The sequence below is a fragment of the Ptiloglossa arizonensis genome, chromosome 10 (genome assembly GCF_051014685.1).
Source record: "Ptiloglossa arizonensis isolate GNS036 chromosome 10, iyPtiAriz1_principal, whole genome shotgun sequence".
Classification (NCBI taxonomy): Eukaryota; Metazoa; Arthropoda; class Insecta; order Hymenoptera; family Colletidae; genus Ptiloglossa; species Ptiloglossa arizonensis.
Window position 1 is genome coordinate 5,975,105 of NC_135057.1, and position 15,166 is coordinate 5,990,270.

At 40.7% G+C, this 15,166-nt stretch overlaps 1 protein-coding gene across 2 annotated transcripts in view; it reads left to right on the top strand.

The window, feature by feature from the left end:
- Positions 1-4,688: 4,688 nt before the first annotated feature.
- Positions 4,689-15,166, top strand: part of Cv-c (RhoGTPase activating protein) — a 565,606-nt gene continuing 555,128 nt past the window's right edge. For both annotated transcript variants that reach the window (XM_076322424.1, XM_076322425.1), the window contains exon 1: positions 4,689-4,827. The gene's annotated coding sequence lies outside the window, so the exon portion shown is untranslated. The remainder of the gene's footprint in view (positions 4,828-15,166) is intronic.

Sequence of the window (15,166 nt, forward strand, 5' to 3'; positions counted from 1 at the left end):
GTACGCTTGTCGGGAATTGTGCAATGTATTCGTTGCATGCCGACGAAATTGCCCTGTTATTACCTCATCTAGTTTAGAATGGTGCCAATCGACTGCTTTCCGCGCGATGTGCTTCGTAATAAATTTTAACACTGTGCTTTTGTCCCGCGAACTGTACAGGATGACTCGGAACGAACTTTTATTAAATCGACTTCGTTCATTTCCCCACCGTATCGTATTTATTTAAATTCAATTTGTAAATATTCGGTATTGTTTCTCTCTTTTTGGTAAAATATTATTTTTCAAGGAGCAGAATTCTTTTAATTCATAAATCTGCAATAAAAAAGAAAAGAACTCCAAGTTATAGATACAATTTACGATGAAACGGGTGAGGTACAAAATTCTATCAATTCGTAGACAAAATTCTCAGAACAATTATTTCTTTTTAACTTAGTTAATTTCATATTCACCGTAACAAGCAGTTCACTTGTTCTTCGTTTTAATATTACACTTTCTTCTTCAAAATCGTAATCGATGCACCGATAAATTGAATTAACGATCATCTGGAAACGTTTAGGACGAATGTCGTGTCTGCACGAAACGAAACGAGAATTGGACCGAGAAACTCGTGTCGTCGGAATCGCGGCGCGAACATTACGCGTCTCGACTTTCCCATGAGTATGAGTACTCACTCGGTGCATCGCTATCTTTTTATTAGGTCCCGTGTCTGTCCACTAACACGTAGGTCGCGTGGGTGTATCCGTCGCTCCTTTGACTGGGACCAACCACACCGTCCTCGGTTCTTCGTAGAGTTCGGGTGTCGCTTATTTCCTCTTTCTTCGTGTTCCTCTTAACTCTGCCGTGACCGCCTCGAGGGTCCTTGAAATGGACCGAAATCTCACGTGGTTTTCACGACCGTCAAGTGGCGCTAGGACCACACGCAAATAACGCGTGCCATTAATTCTAAAAACGGAGCCCAACGATGGTCAATTACTTTTGTTAACGTTATTTTCGATTCAGCTGCCTCCATTGAACAGTTCAAATACTCGAACGGTTTGAAAACGACCAATGCTGAATGTACATATACACCCTCTTTCGACGTAACAATCGAACCGATCCATAGAGGGATCGTTCGACGCATCGAGTTCCACGAGTTCGATAGTTGTCGAAGGGGACAAGCGTTATTTACAGAACGAATTCTCGCTTTGGTTCGTTGGCCAGGTAAATCGGATTCGCTCAAGTTAATGCAAACAGAGACTATTAGCACCAACACAGGTTAAACCGAAGCTACTCGAGCCTCGTGACCCCATGTTTCGCCTACGAGATAGGGAAAGACGATGCGTTCGTGTGAGGACGTTATACACGTCCGTAGAAAACAGCTGAGAGTCGAGAAGACGAGTGTTCCTCCGTATGATACATCCACGACGAAATTAATGCCCCAGGATTCCCGGTTCCAAGGACAGAGGCTTGTAGGATTGGAGGACGAAACATTCTATCGCAACGGTGCCACCAACATCCTTGCATTCCGCCGATGAGCCGCGATACGATAAATTTTCCAAGGCTGTATACGCTGGCCGATGTTGGGAAATACCGTTCGCTTTTAAGGCATCCAGCTTTATCTTTGAAATGCAAAGAATACAGTTTTATTCGAGAGTCGCCGATCCGGTGGACCTCGTACGTTGCATTGTTTAGATATTCCGAACGATGAGAACCGCGTTGCTCCAAAATTGCAAACAGCTGCGCAATTTTTAATTCGCTCGCTCGTTAGGAATTGCGCGCTCGAGCATCGTTCAGGGAGAAATCGAGAAACAAAGCTACTTCGGGGTGATTCTTACAAAGGGGTTCAATGTTTCAGGACATGTGGAGAAATTGTGAGAATTTATCTTTGAAGTGCTTGGTGTTACTACATGGAAAGGGTGAGTAAATATTTTCATAGTTTGATTCATTAAAATATAATAATGATAAAATAGTAAGTACATATATTTGAATCAGAGAAAATGTGATTTCTAAGATAATTAATAAATTTTGAACAATAATTGAAAATTCAGGATGAAAATTTTCTTACAGTTGAACCTAATGATGATAGTGATCAAGTTTTGAAATGCTCTCCAGGTCGGTCTAGTTTTCATAAATGCAATACTGTGTTTGTTATCGTATGCAAAGATAGAATTTTTAAATAAATATCAACGAAGTATTACACAAGCCTATTCGAGGTGATAATATTAACCATACTTGTTATGCTCTAAAGCTGAATTCGGTATTACTCGGATAACAGAACGAATTATACTGTTCAGTTATCCGGGGGACACTGTATCTCCGACACTATTAATCTTTAAACATTTCTTTTCTCGAGACTTGGTTGCTCCTTTCAATGAATCCTATCAGGTCCTAAAGTTTATACCTATAATTTGTCTACACAAGGGAGGGAGGAACCTTTGACATTGAAAGTGTTACATGCCAAAAGGGACAATGCCAAATATAAAATACTTAACACAATTACTTAACCTAAGTATTAAATTGTAACATACTTAACCTAAGTAATCGTTAAGTATTTAACAATACTTAATACGTAACCGTGGTTAAATATTTTTTGTTCCTTTCGTAATAGTAACTCAAGTAATACGTTTACAATTCATAATTGCGAAAGTCTGACACAACACTTAGTACAATCTGCACTTGTTTCCCTACGACTAATGTCCTTTTAATAACCCACGAGCAATTTTCTAGTCCACGTTTTTCCCAAGAACAAGGACAGTGCGGCAATCACAGAACAATTTACGACTCGACAAGGGTTAGTAACTTCTTAACCCCGTGCCAAAACGTTTAATTAATCACACTGAATCCCCCCTTCGAGGATTTACGATTTGTAAACGTAAATTCTGCCGTGCACCTCGCGCGAAAGTAACCGGCAAAAACTCCGCCACGAATCGGTCGTTCTCGTAACTCCAACGGTTTTCCCATTCGCTCCGAGTGCGCGACGGAAAGCCCGAAGAAAAGGCTGACCATCGTGCTCCACCATAGAAGTTCGTCAACCTCTAGGCATTCCAGCGCTCGAACACCAAATACTCGAGAGGGTAAGTGCCCGGTTCAAGCTCGAGTAGCAACAAACGGAGCTGCGTAGCCCGTCGCGTCGAGGGAAACGTCGCGACGTTTCGTGAAAACGTTTCGGCGCATGTCGAAAAGCTGGCGCCTCCTCCGTCGACGTACACCCACGCCCGGGTGTATCGGGCACCAACACGACGTTTGCGGGCACGGTTGCCCGCGCGCGTGCTTATGCATGCACGGCGGAACGACCGCGCGAGAGTGCCGCGGCGAGGAGACGCGTACACGTATCGCATTGACGAGTTCCCGCCCGAGTCGGCGGTTGGTCGTTGCTTTGGCAGCTCCTCGTCTCGCCCAGGTAGCGCGCGAGCGAGCGAGCGAGCGAGCGACCGACCGAGCGAGCGAGCGAGCAAGCGAGAGAGAAAACGCGCGAGCCAGCACCGCGGTGACGAAGACGAAGCGAGATACGGACAGCCCGGATAAGGACGGAGATAAGGGAGCGTGGGAGAGAGACGAGCGCGGCGCAGTGCGGGAGCGAGAGAAAAAGAAACGCGAAACGGGGAAGAGAAGAGAGAACGAGAGAGGCACGGGCGAGTAACGATGGAAGAGCGACGAGGAGAAAGAGACGGTCGGCGAAACGCGAGAGAGCGAGACGCATGGAAAACACGAGACGATGGAAAATCGACGGAAGGGAAGAAGAACCGCGAACCGTTGCGCGAAGAGATTAGAGAAGGGAGGGGAACGGTAAAAACGAAGGAAAGCTAGAAACACGGCGGAAACGGATGGGGGGTTAAGAAAAGCCCGTGGAAAAAAGAGGAACGAACGGAAAGAGCAAAGGCACGAAAGAGGAGAGAAACGGCAGGAAAGGGACGGAGAAAACGCGTAGAGAAGGAACGCAACAGGGAGCGAGGAGTAGGCGCGAGTGAGAAGGAAAGAGGGGTACAGTGCTCGTACGGTCGGCTTGCTGCCTGCCGCGTAGTAGTAGCGTGCCGAGCGAGCAGCAAGCAGCGCCGAACGTCGTCGTCGTTTCTCAGTGTCGCCGCGGCGGTCGTGCCAGACGGTTCTGACAGTAGTTTTTCGTGTGCGCGAGACGTCTCGTTTCGTAGCGAGCGTGTCGATCGGGTGCAACGCGCAACTTGTTGGATTACGTACACCTACGGACGGACGTTCCTTGGAGGATTATCGGGCTCGAGATCGGTTCAAATCGCACGCACGGACAAACGCGATCGCGAAGCGAATATTTTTCTCTCTCTCTCTCTCTCTCTCTCTTTCTCTTTCTCTCTCTTTCCTTCCTGCCCCACTGCTGGACGACCGCGCAAGGATACGAAGGTTTGGGCGCTCTGACAACAAGCGACTTTATCGACGGACCCTGTTTCTCGAGACAGTGCGTCGCGAAAGGATACGCGGATCGGAACCGCCGCGTGAATCGCGGAAACGTCGAAACGAACCGGTGTCGCGTGTTTGAAAAGTGACGTCGTGACCACGTGCAACACCGCGGGCGCCATCGTGGGCTGAATTTCGAATTTCGCGCGACACACCGGCGTGCGCACTCGCGGTCAAGTTCATTGCCGTGTGTCGGCCTCGAGCGGTTTTCTCGCAGTGAAAAGAAGAAAAGAAAAAGAAGAGCGTGGTTATTGGTGGCAATCTCTCGTGGCCGTGGAACACACGGCGGGTGGCACATTGTAGCCGTCTCGCGCGGCGTTTGTACAAGTGGATTTAACCTTGCGACCGAACACGTGGATGCATGCCGACCTGTCTACGACGCCGTGCTTCTGAGCGGCGGTGCTGTCTACACGAAAATTACAGGTAAACACGACGTTTCGGTTTCGTCGCTCTCGTTAACGTGGTTCCGTGACAGTGACAGCGGTGCACCGTGTTACGTGCACTGCCGATCGTAATTATTCGAAACGGTGCGACCTCTAACCTCCCACTTTGCTCGTACGATTATTCGTCGAATTTTCGAACTGACAGCTCGATTCTCGAGGGACAAATACGTTTTTCGTTACTCACGTGCGAAAAGAGCGCGCAGATTAGAAGCAAAATTCGTTACAAGTTTGTTCGAAGTTTCCAGCGTGCTCGTAACTCAATAAGTCACATACGTAGTTTACTCTGTTGCCGTGAACATAGTTGCCCGATAGGATGATTGTAATTATAGATACCAGATGGGGTTATAAATATTGAAACTAGATTCTGGACCAACTTGTGTCAGCTTTCCGAGTATTGCGTAAGGCCGTTTAAAGTCAAATTATAATTGAACTTTACGAGAATGTAAATTAACGATTATAAATCTGGAACAACCAGGAAAACCGTTGTTACTTTTATCTCTTTAAATTCGCTCCGTATTTTATGTAAAGCAGATACAATCAGACTAGACGTTAATGTTTTTACACGAAGTGGAATTTAATCTCGAACAATATACTTCAAATTAAGCAGTACGATCGAAAGTACTATTTATCGAAGTTTTGAAAACACGTTGATATTTAACAAATGGTTGCGATAAATATTGGAAAAGTAGCTCTTGTAGCGTTGTTTAGAGATTCGTATCGTAAACATTTATCTTCAATCTGCACCATTGATATCGGAAATTTAAGTGGACGACAAAGATCATTTGTTTCGTCGTCGATTAGAAGAAATTGAATGGAATTCGATATTTGTTTACTGTGAAACACTTTTATCGTTTCTCATCTTTCTTACGTGTACGTGTCGAGCCATCCAAGCGGTTTCATTCAGCTTTGAAAACGTCGACGATTACTTTGTTGATCTAATCAATCGGGTTGTTCGGAAAGTCATTCCGTTTTTTTTTGATAAAAATGAAACACAATTTTTTTAGAGTGTACAAACATTTTATTCAATTCTACATTCTCCATTTTGGAAAACGAAATAACTTTCCAAACAACCTAATAGATTGCTAAACGATTCATTTAAATGTTTCGAATATTTAGCGATAATGAACAATGAATTTTCGTCTACTGCAATTTCAACTTCATTCACGTTTAATACTCGACGCTTCACTAGATCGTTATCCGAGATAACGATCGCCGGATAACTCTTATCACTGGTTTCGCTATCATCTGATACTCGTACCGCGTGAATATTACACTATCGCGATAAAATCGGTGTTACAAATTTTAAGCGATGTAACTTCTTCATCGACCAAAATGGACGATGTGTCAAGCAGCTGTTAACAGAATTCCCTCGGTAGTTATCTAAACAGAACAATGACTTCGTCTATTAGATGTCGATGACTTTCGTAGTAATAACCACTCCACTTCCGGTAGATAGGTTTCTCCGCAAGTAATCACAGTTTCCTTTCCGCAGACCGTGAGTCGTTTACGATTTTCAAGTAGTTTTTTTTTTTCTTTTAAGCAGCTTAATTTCTGCTTACTAAATTTATGGAAATTTGGTACGATTATATTGCTTTTTTAATTGTGCGTTATAACATTGCATAATGAACTTCGAGTAACGGATGAATAAAATGCGATCTCACGTGCCAAATCACAATTTTTCGATAAATTAATTTATTACCTCGTAAAGGTACATTATGATACTCAAACATTCTATGGTTAGGCACATTTCTTACTAATCTTGAACATTTGTATCTTTAATATTTTTATTTTGGCGTTTTATTTCGATTAAATTTTCGATAAGTTTCACATTTGTTCTAGTAGCAATTTTCATCAGTTCAGTTTAACAAGTTTTCAAAAATATTCTACGATATTCGTATCAAGATTGTTTCTAGGTCATAGAAGTACATGTTTATTTCCTTCATCTGTAAAAACCTCGTTACCTTGAACCGTCTTCTTTGAAATTTACACTTATAATTTCAAACGCAGATTATGGTTGTAAAAACGACCGTACTGAGATCATCGACACAACACATTAGGCACTGTAAGAATATTATACTACATATATCATATTATACACTATACAAGGTGTCCTGGGATTTAACAGTCAATCGTTGCCAGTATGTTTTGTAAGTAGAAATGAAAAAAAGTTCTATAAATATAGTCGAATGAACACTTCATTAAAATGTTAGAATGAATGTATAAAATCACAACGAACTTTCTCTTAGTACATTGTAATGCAAGAATCGGTCAGTAATATTTGCGTAATGTGTTTATGCGCGTTGTATTTACTCCTTGGCATCATTGAAAGTGATCGATGTAGCTTCTATTAATCTCTCACTGTTGCTACTCTATTTCAAAATACTGGTCATACATGTCAATACAGGACTGACATCATTGTAAAACGGAGTTAAGTTGTACAACTGACTGATAGTTACCAATACTAACAGAAGGGACATGGATCACCTTCAGCGATTTCAAATAGTAAACATAACGCGTGGAAACACATTGCAGAAATATCATCAACTTATTCATACTCTGGTGTACTGAGAAGTTCGTCGTGGTTTCATATTTTTTTATAACTTTCAAATAGAGTATTTATTTAACTATGTTTATAGAAAGTTTTTTCTTATTTCTACTCATACAACATACAACATCGTTTGGTCCTTAAATCCTGAAACATTATGGACAGTATATACTACTTTTGCTCCAAAATTTTAACTTTCTTTTAAGTAACATTTCAAGGTGATGAATCTGTGACCAATGTAAACGTATACAATGTTGTTCGTAATTATTCGAAAGACGGTGAATTTTAATTTTTACCCAGGTATACTTATTCTTTCCATTGATGGCTTCACTCTTAAAATGCGAATGTTTTTTTGTCCCGTCGTGTCACATACATAAGTAAAATCTGTCCAAAGTTTCTACGAAGATTGTCAATTGAGACATGTACTGATTTCTAATACCATAAACCGTGGAACGTAGTTGTACCTCATTAAATATTATAGTCATGCTTTGTTATGCTGAACGTATCTTTTGAAAGAATAATTGCAATACCAGTCATGGTTGTTATAAATATTCAGACTAGATTTCTTCAGAGCCATTCAATGGTAGTGTCTCTTTATAACAAAAGAAATAATAGTTTCTTTTACTATCGTGTCACGTTCACTTCAGGGACGAATCACTTAAAATTGAAATAAACAAAAATTCAAACTCCGATGATCTCGCCGCGTTATTTACAAATTCAGTAGTTATTATCGTTTTAATAAATAATATTTTATTATGTTTTAATTAAACTTACACGAATCTGCCAGTATCGCAGAAAGTGTTCCAATTGTTGTCATTACTTGTCATTCAACGAATTTTATAACGTCGAATAGAACAAATTATTAAATACTAAATTCAATACTAAATATACTACCACATAATCCTCTACTTCTAAATAAATAATTTCCATAATAATTCATGAGATACATAGTCCTCTACTTCAAACAGTCAAGTAAAAATTAACTAGTAAAAAGAACAGAACTCCAAAACTCCAGTGAACGCATTTTAAAACATTGTTAAAAACTATCGAGACCTAATTAAAAGTCATTAAAGATACAGGTAAAGAAAATAAGTAAAGAAACGTTTACATCGTATTGTAATCGGATTAAGTCGATAAATGCACGCACAACGCGTAGAAACGAAATGCGTTAACGATACATCGAAGAATAATTTATTCCCCGTAGGAACGGATCATAATCTACTCCTATTTCGAAGGAAATAATTCACGTGTGTTTGATCGAAGCGACTCGACGAAATTACAAAATAAACAAAGAGCTTGCTTGTTTGCGACGCGGTTTGCTGCGAGTCACCTCGAAATGAATCGAAGAGAGACACCAGCTCCGATACTGCATAGCGCACACCAACGACAAACGGTAGTAGTGGTTCGTAATCGGTCGATTTATCGAACTGCCGATCGGTATCTGCCGACGACTCGTTCGGCGAGTATGCGCGATTCTCGAAGGCGAAATCCTGATTACGATTCCGCTCAATGTCGCAGTGACATCATCGAGGATCATCATCCTCTTGGAATTCCCTGTCGATTAAATCTGCACGCGTTAACTGCGATTCTCTACGACCGCGCACCGAAAAATTTCTACACCTAATTCTGATTTCGAGACCTCGGCGGATTATGTTACCGGTCGTGTCAATTAATTACTAATTGCTATTCAAACTTTCGCTCCACTCCTGCCCAAACGAAGGATTACGCGTTTTCTCCCTTGGCATTTCATTCGCCGATTCCTCGAAGCCTCTTCACAGAACGCGAATAATACTCGAGCGGGTCTGGTTATGGAAATTTTCAGACTCGAATGGCCATTTTCGCGATGTTCATTCGCGCGAACAATTTAGAACGCGGGTTACTTTCTACGATAAAAATGTATTTCTTAAATCTGGATTCTTCGGTTGATTTAACGTTTCCTGGGTTATGATACAAAAGAGGAGTTTTACTGCATAATGGTGACATTGTTAAAGTAAAGGAAAAGTTTTTGAGTTCATGCATGTGTAAGTTTTGCATGTGTAATTGAAAAAATTTTAAGAGGTTTGCTTTTATGCGTTTTAATTTAGAAAAACACTAGTTGAAATCATCGATAACAATTTTCTCGTGTTCGTATCTATGTATTTATCTACTAGATAAGTTTGTTATACCTATATTTTTATTTTGGAATTAACAAGGAAATATGAAATTACAGCCAGCTTTAAGAATTGTTTATTGTCTCAAGTATCAAAGTAATCATTTCAAACTATTGAAACATCACGTGCTTATCTTCTCGATAAACACAACAAAATCATTGGAAACCATTCAATATTTGATTTTTACGGCGTTTCGTTTTTATTAATCTCGTAATCAATTTTCTTCTCTCTTTTTGCTCGCACATTTTCATGCTTCTTTCCGAACTATAAAGAGTCGAATTTTTCCTCCGAACGAGATATTTATTATTCAATTTTTCATTTTCATAGACACTCACAAGTAAAAAATACTCAGAGAAGATGCGACTCCTTCCGTTATTTATAAAGACCTAGCAGATATACAACTCATTCTCTTTGTCGTAAAATTATCAAGATTTCAAATCAATCAAACTATTACCCTTTACAGTTAATCGCACAACTCATTTGACAAATCTCCAAATTTTAAATTCAATTTTTCAACCCGATTTACTGTACGATCAAGAAGAAACGAATCTTCGATAAGAATAATTATTCGTATCGAACTGAACGCACCGGAAACACGAATCAATAACGATCAGATTTATGATTCAATTGTTACGTAACGCGGATCGATAGAGTTCGATGCAACGACAAAGGGCTCGACGACGCCTTGCGAGTGTTTTTCTCCCAACGGTTGTATTTCTCGCATTATCGCATCGAAGGGCTCGCCTAGAGCGAATTACCGTCGTTTCGAACCGCGAACGATTGCGAAACTGAAAAGTCCACGTTGCGACAATGGCGCGCAGCGGGCCCTTCGTTCGTGGCGGGGGTCCGAGTTATTTCTGCTAGTCGAATCACACGCGATGCCGATGAGCAAATTCTGCGAACGTGCTTTGCGTTTAATCGACAATAGACCACGCTCGAAGTTTCATCGTGAAACCTGCTATCAATGACCGTTAAAACGTTGACAAAGAATCGCCTTGGGACAGAAGTAATCGATAGTTTCTCGATAAATCTACGAAAATTGTGCAACTTGATGTTTCGTTTACTCTTGCACGTAGCTTGCTTCTCGGTTGGATCGTTGCAATACACCTTGTATATGTAAAGTGTACGTAGATTTTTTCTGACAGACTGCAAGGGCTTGATATTCCATAAGTGAAAATAAGACAAAGATGTGTAAAATTGTTCAGTACACGTTTCGTTGCTAAATTATGAACAAATATTGTACACGTGTGTAATACGTAATAATACATTTTTCATCGTAACACAGAGAAGGTTAACCGAGTCTATTTAATTTCGCGCAGTTACTTTTTTATCATCTGAATAATTTTGCGTCGTTAATAGTCGGTAGAATGAAGAATATTTGCACAGTGATTTTAATTCCTTGTTTCGAAATACTAAAATATTGTTCTCCGGTTGAACGATGGAATCTATTGCACTGAAAAGTTTCTCTAAGTTTCGTCAAGCGTCATCAACTGCATATTTTAATTCTTCGCGGTGAAACTCGCGCGGCGAATATTTGTTTACAACTCTGTAACAAAGTATTCACTGCCAAGCTTTGCGTAACATTTTCTTCTTACTTTCGCCCGTGGATCGAGTAGTTTATCAGGAAAAGAAACCGGGACACATGGATAGAATCCTTGCATACTTCTAGATCCAAAGTGTCCCCAGAAAGACTCAATAACGTCCTTCGGGAGCGCAGCGAGGAGGTTACGTTGATAAGAAGCCGATAAGCGCGTCTGGTTGTTGGCGAGCTGCTGTCAGGTATGACAAAGTAAAATCGTGAAAGCGGTAAAACAAATGGATATAATGGTCCCGGACGGTTGCGGTCTTCGTTCTTGTAAAAAGTTAATTGCGAGTTTCACGATATGGAGGAAGTAACGCTGGTGTGCTTCGTCTAATCTTGACGAGGGGTGATATTTCGTCGAACGAATGAGAACGTTGTGAACGTTTTTACGCTCAGTTTGCAGAAGTTGGTAGAAAAAGCCAATCTAGGAAGCTGTTCTCTTCTTATGAAGTAACACATGGTAAAGCAACGGCTGCCCGCCCGATCGAATTCTTATGGTGAACACGTGCGAGCTACCGCGGATGGGATCACGAAAGTATTTCTTCGGCCATAAATCCCTCTTACGTGATGTTTCCGGCGCGATCGACAGTCTACCCGACTTGTGAATGGCGGTCGAACATTTATCACCTCCGAATAAACATAATGCGCGTGTATTCTCAGACCGACGAGTCACATAGATACTCGTGTTTGTCCTGCGAGTCGAACGAGACACTTCGTAGTCGAAGGTGATAAGATTGCGACTCCGATTCTTTTTCTCTTCCCTTTTTGGAAACGCGGATACGACGGTCATCGGGATCAGCGTGTTTGTTGAACAAACGGATCTAGTGCCTTAGGTCAAGAAGAAGAGTGGTCTAATCGCTTCGCTCGGTGAGTTGTTTCGGCGGGAATCGTATCTGCTCGTTTAAATATTATTACCGGACACGTTCTTTCCCCGATGAACGTGGAATTCTAATTAAAAATCGAACTTCTTCCGGGAGATAAGGAAACCGTGGGCACGATTTTATTCGAATGAAAAACGACCATTCAGAACAACGTGTAGCGATTTATTCGCGTTTGTTCTATTGTATAATTTTAATCACGAGTTCTGTGCAACGAGCAAACGATACAAAATTGTTCAGTCTTTTCTCGAAGCTTTTGGTGAATAACTTTGATCTTTTGTCTACAGTGTGCAAACTTAGGGGCTATTGGAAGGGATTGGACGATTCTTCGTGGTTTGTTTAGATGTTTTTAAGGGTTGGATCGGACGTAAAAGTGACACACCCTTTTCTGTACGCTCACCACGTGGTCTACATACGTAGTTGGTCCTTCGAAACAGTTTACGCCTCTTCCATGTTTCTACTCCGGGTTACAATTTCTGTAGACACTAACGGAAGCATGTTGTGTTTACACAGAGTGTCTCTCGAGCTCCGTTCCGTGATCCGTAACGTTTATCATCGTTCCTGCACGTTGATTCACGAATTCTTCCCCAATAAAGCGCGAAACGCGTGAATTCGGTTTCGATTCATTCATCTTTATTGTTTCGTAATCACGCGGTTGTATCTTCTATGCTCGTAAATCAATTTAATCAACGATTTCGATTCATTCGTCTTTATTGTTCCGTAATCACGCGGTTGTATTTTCTAACCGTGCGCGTAAATCAATTTGATCAACGATTTCCATTCATTCGTCTTTATTGTTTCGTAATCACGCGGTTGTATTTTCTAAGTACAGACCGTGCAATATTATCAAACGTCTTGTCGGTGTATATCCGTTTATTTTCTCATCATTGTCGCGAAAACAAACGGTTGTTTATCGATAACTACAACGAAATTGTCCAATGGTACCCCTACCATACGGACAGCACAGTCTGTTGTATTTTTATGCGGCTGCTATCATTGTCTGACATCTGTTGCTATTTATACCGGCGCAGATAACTGTTTAACAAATCACCACTAGCGCGACATTTGTTTGCTTTCTCCGTTTCTCCCGCCACTGTTTTACAATTCGTGCGTGACCTAGTTTGTAAAACAACGAAACCCGACGATTAGTTCGAGTGAACGTTCCAGCCAATGCGACACAGAACAATCCCTTGGTAGCCTTCTAATTTCGTTCGCACGACGCTGTTATTATTTAACGATATCCAAGGACTTGTAACCTTTACGTTGTTCTGGAAAATATCCACAGTAGCGTACAAACACGCGTGACATATTTTGCAATATGTTCTCTCGATCGACAACGTTTCATTCAAGCCACTTACGGGAGACCGAGACGGAGAAAAAGTCAATATTATCACTGCAAGTATTAGTTTACGAGATGATTCGATTTTTATCGGATTACTTAGAAACATAGATCTATATGGGTCACTTATCGTGGAAAAACAGGTATGTTAAATATACAATATAATTTTTACAAGGTAAGGCAACATATCCCTCGATGATTTGAAAACAGGTATACAAAGTCTGAGACAATTCCACGATTGTACTCTGTTATCTCGATGAATTACATTTTATATTACATTTGTTTTTCACAATATACAGTGAACTACGAGTTAAAGGGGAAGATCGCCTTTTGGGTTGAAAGAATCATATTTTAGGAATTTTTTCCGACGATACGAAACGTTCGATATAAATGTTTTTGGGACACATTAAAAGTACACGTTTTAAACAATATTTTCAATTTCCATACAAAAATCTTGACGTATACAGAAAATATAAGCACCTCCCTAGTGCGCTACCTGAATTTTCTAATCGTTATAATAGATCTGCCTGGTCCCAGTGATCAGAATTCAATAAACTTAGAATTTTTAGCAACTGAAACAAACCTTTCGTTACAAAATTTTTTCAAAGTACTGCTTCGTTTAGAAATTTTTCAAGAAAATATGTAAAATTCTGGAAAGAATCGACAATTTTCTCTCAAAAACTATCCAAAGAAATGAGAGATCCAGTTTCGAGGAAATCGCGTTCAGAGTTCAAGGATTGGAGTGCAATCTTCCACTATGGTGTTCTCGAACAGTTAACCAAAAGCAAACGCAAAGATTATCAATATTTTCAAACGAAACGGACGATGTTTAACGACGAAAACTAAAATGAAAAGAACGTAGGGGCAAATGACAAATCAATGGTAATGGAAGACTTAAACGCGCGCAATTTTATATTGGCGTTCGCGCAATATAAAACGCGATAGCAGCCATCGCGGAATTAGCAGGCGTTGCTTATAGTCCCGCACTGTGCCGGTATTCACGATCGAAGATCGCGCTTTTAACGATGAGATTCCTTTTTGCCGCGGCTTCTGTGGAAATACGTGGTCGGCATGCGTGGTGCGCGTCTCCGTGAAAAATTCCGTCGCGATTCACGATACCCCCGCGCGCCATAATCGAGAGGAAGCCACGACGCCGGGGACGAGGAATTGTTTTCCTCAACGGATCGATCGATTGTTTCGGAGCGGAGGCCACCACCGCGCCGTTAAATAAGATTAGCCGCTCTTTTTACGCTCCCTTTATTCCCGATTGGCACAAACCAACTCGCTATAGGTGTCCACGATTGCTCGTTTCGCCGACTTACGAGTACGTTCACCGTTTGTTAGATTACGACAACACACGTTCGGCTATTACGAGCTTGTGGCTTTGAATTCTACCCGAACCGAGCCAATTATGCGCGTATCGACGGTATGCCGATGACAATCGAGTATTTGTTCCTGAACGAAAGCAACACGATGTAAAGATTGGTGATGCAAAAGAGTGCACTTGGAGACCTTTGCGCGATTATGAATTCTTCGCTACTTGGTCGAGAAGGAAGAATACTTTTGTACGGCTAACTTATTTTTATAATATTCTCTGATGATATTATATGTATTGAAAAGAGAAGAAAGTATAATATTTGTAAATGAGAGTAATTTTGGGAATGTTCAATATATAATTTATTTTTATAATATTCTCTGATAATATTATATGTATTGAAAGGAGAAGAAAGTATTTGTATATGAGAGTAATTTTGGGAATGTTTAACATATAATTTATTTTTATAATATTCTCTGATGATATTATATGTATTGAAAGGAGAAGAAA